This window comes from Micromys minutus, assembly GCF_963924665.1.
Source record: "Micromys minutus genome assembly, chromosome: 30".
Classification (NCBI taxonomy): Eukaryota; Metazoa; Chordata; class Mammalia; order Rodentia; family Muridae; genus Micromys; species Micromys minutus.
Window position 1 is genome coordinate 27720206 of NC_137965.1, and position 3897 is coordinate 27724102.

The 3897-nt window shown below is 38.9% G+C and overlaps 1 pseudogene across 1 annotated transcript; it reads left to right on the top strand.

Moving 5' to 3' along the window:
* Nucleotides 1-2365: 2365 nt before the first annotated feature.
* Nucleotides 2366-3198, top strand: LOC308439738 (large ribosomal subunit protein eL8-like; annotated as a pseudogene). The gene has a single exon. The product of its transcript is annotated as a large ribosomal subunit protein eL8-like (transcript).
* The last annotated feature ends 699 nt before the right edge of the window (nucleotides 3199-3897 follow it).

Below are 3897 nucleotides of genomic sequence, written 5' to 3' on the forward strand. Positions count from 1 at the left end.
GGACCACTTATTTCATGCTGGATATATCAAGTCAGTTCAAGGGCTTTGCCTGGGGTCAACTTTCCTGCATGGAAGTTTAAAACAAATGTAAGTGGTTTGTATACATTCTTACAGTTCTTAATATTCTTAAAGTATGTATATATGGAGCAATAACGGAAGCAGTTTATCATAACCATACTATTTCATTCAAATCCTAGCTTCATTACTGAATAGCTAATATAATCTTGGGTAAATTACCTAAAGTTTTTGGACTTTGTTCTCTCTCCTAAACAAGGGGAATCAATATGGAGTGTCTCCATAAGCTAGTGATGGAGATGTTAACAGGAAGAAGTTAGTAAAAGAACATAGATAAAAATTATTGCATTTTCATTCCTTTTTGTTTCTTTTGTGGGTTTGAGTTGTTCCTATAAGCAAGTTTAGAACTTTGAAGGCAGATGTCACCCTGACCACCCCCCCCAATGTTGGCCCTTGATAATTGTCCTTATAAAACAGGGAAAAGGTCTGAATAAACCTCCACCTTTACTAGTTAGTTCATTTTTAGTTACTTGCTCTTAAATTTTATTAGATTTTGAAAATCCCTACCTTAGGAAATGACTGAGTTAAACAGTAGATTAGCCTCCCTGGCTTTGTTGTAAAAAACACCTTTGACTTGAGAGCTATGGTGATAATGGCTGCCTCAGTTACTTTGCAGGGACTTGAAAGACATTTTTTTTTGCTGAATCACGGACTTCTCACTAGGCCTGTGTACCTGTGTAGGTACCATTTGTAGATTAGGACGCTGAAAATGTAATCCTCAGAACATATTAACATTGCCAATTTCTGATCATATGTCCCATGAAGAGATAAGAGGTTGTGATTGGTATACACTGACTTCCTCACCATGATCACCATTTTCTAAACCAAAGATCATTCTGCCTTTATATCCCACCAGTGTTTCCTAATCCCATCTTCCAGAAGGTAGGCTTGAGACTTGTCTGTAACATCATCATTGAAAATAAGTTCTTTATCTTCTGTAAAATCCATTTCAGTGATTTGGAAAAACAGCCATAGGTAGTAAGCACTTAATTCTGTTACAAAAGTAGTGATCATTAGGAGGATATAACAAATGTTTTTTCATAGTACTTAGATTCTCAAGTTATGACATCTATTTATTATCCTTTAATCAAAAGAATGCTGTGGTGTCTTTAGTGAAAGAAATAAACTATTATCTCCTTATAAAATGGCTCTTAAAAGACATTGAAAAATTTTGTTTCTTTAAAAATATGGTAGCATACAGGCTCACAAAGCACATGGCTAAGCTTTCTTCAGATAAAAGTTTCGAAGAAATTTCCCTAAATCTGTTGTAATTTAGTATGTCATTGTGATTTAGAAAAGTAAGGCCAACTAAGTACAAGACAACTTAGTACTTTTTTTTCTAGTTTTCATTCTCTCTTTTTAGGCAACAGCTTAAGATTTTACATGTTCAAAGCAGTAACTGTATTATAGTCTGTGGTCTGTGATCTATTTGTGTATTATACAATAGTATTTAATTGGGAGTTGAATACCTTGCCCAAGCTCAGACAATAAGAGAAGTGGTAGTGTTTATTTATCTCCGATTAACCCCAAACTTTTAATCTTTCAATCTGTATGCCTCACAGAGGAAAAATTGCATTTCTACAGAGGCACCGAGAACTGTAGTGTTCTTTTTGATAACTTTAAACTGTACATACATTTAGACTAAAAACACAGAAGGATTTTTTATGCTGATTAAAAATTTGGATTTAATTGGCAGAGTTGTCAATATTCTTCACTTTGCCACGTCTTAAAATTGAAATGTAGCAAGCCTACTGCCTGCTTAGCCGCCATGCCACATGCGCCTATGTAAAGAGATGTTCTCTCCTCATCTCAGCCTCCATGTGGCCCCATGTTCTTTCAAACTCATGACGGAGAATAAAGATTTACTCCTCTGCTTTCCAGCTAAGAAATCTCATTGTAATGATAAACCTCAACTGAGAGATGTCCTGTCAGCTATCTTCCTTCAGTTTGACCTAGATGAGCATTTAAAAAGAAACAATGCACCAGGGAATAAAATGGGTACATTATAGTACTATTCAAATAGAAACAGTTTATAGTACTCAGTATACAATTAAATCTTCAAAAGATTTTCTCCATTGGCAATCTTGAAATTCAGTTTATTCTATGCATTACTCTGTTTATGATAAACCAAGTAGAAAGGAAATATCTTTTTTCCAGAAAGTGTGAAGGGGACAAATATAAACATCCAGTTCTTGCTCCATTTTCTGACTCTAAGTTGAGCAATAAACAGCCTGTGCTCTAGTCTAACACCTTCTTTAAAACCAGAAACAGCTCTCTCCTCCATCCGAGCAAGATGCCCAAAGGGAAGAAGGCCAAGGGGAAGGTGGCCCCGGACCCCGCCGTCGTGAAGAAGCAAGAGGCCAAAAAGGTGGTCAATCCTTTTCGAGAAAAGGCCCAAGAACTTCGGCATTGGGCAGGACATCCAGCCCAAAAGAGATCTAACACGCTTTGTCAAATGGCCACGCTACATCAGGCTGCAGAGGCAAAGGGCCATCCTCTATAAGCGGCTCAAAGTGCCTCCTGCCATTAACCAGTCAACCAGGCCCTGGATAGGTGAACAGCTACTCAGCTGCTTAAGCTTGCCCACAAGTGCAGGCCAGAGACAAAGCAAGAGAAGAAGCAAAGGCTACTGGCCCGTGCTGAGAAGAAAGCTGCTGGCAAAGGGGACGTCCCAACTAAGAGACCACCTGTCCTCCGAGCAGGAGTGAATACAGTCACCACCTTGTTGGAGAACAAGAAGGCTCAGCTGGTGGTGATTGCCCATGATGTAGACCCCATTGAGCTGGTGGTTTTCCTGCCTGCCCTGTGTCGAATGATGGGGGTGCCCTACTGCATCATCAAGGGAAAGGCCTGGCTGGGGCGCCTGGTCCACAGGAAGACATGCACCACTGTTGCCTTCACACACGTTAACTCAGAAGACAAGGGCGCTCTGGCTAAGCTGGTAGAAGCTATTAGGACCAATTATAATGACAGATATGACGAGATCCGCCGCCACTGGGGAGGCAATGTTCTGGGTCCTAAGTCTGTGGCTCGCATTGCCAAGCTAGAAAAGGCAAAGGCTAAAGAACTCGCCACTAAACTGGGTTAAATGTACACTTAAGTTTTCTGTACATAAATATAATTACAAAATTTAAAAAAAAACTAGAAACAATAGTGCTGTATCGATCCCTCTTAGATTACACAGATATTTGATATGAAGGTTGCTAAAACACATATTTTCAAATTGAGGTCAACCTTAGATGACTACAGGGCAAGTCAGACAGCTCATTATGCTTTGGGACTTTTGTACGTGGAGACTGCAGGCCTGACCTGGATGTTTGCTGGCTCATTATATATTTGTCTGTGTTGGTCTATGGGAATGAGCAGCAACAGTTGTCAACGCTCGCTCTATAGAGACATCCCGTGATTCATGATTTATATATGAAGTGTTACAAATTTGAAAGGAGCTAAATCTATGTAAACACTAAGCTTGCCAAAAATATCTCATTGTGAAGTGGGATTTGGCTGTGTAAGAAAGATCAACATTGAAACTTTTATTTTGAAATTTATTATATCTGGTCATGAGATAGGTGTTTCTTATGAAGTCAAATGACATTTTGTATTACCCTCTGGAAGGTGTCATGAATCAGAACCACTCTGTCTTTAGATCTTAAAAGTGTGTGATTATAGTTCAGCTTAAGGAAGATCCCCAAACTCAGGTAGTAGGCAAAAAACAAATAATATTTGTTCTACAACTACCATGCTAGGGTCACCATTGTTCCAGAATGGCAATTGAGACAGAGACATTCAAGTTCCTTTTATAACAGAACTGTTTAATTGCTT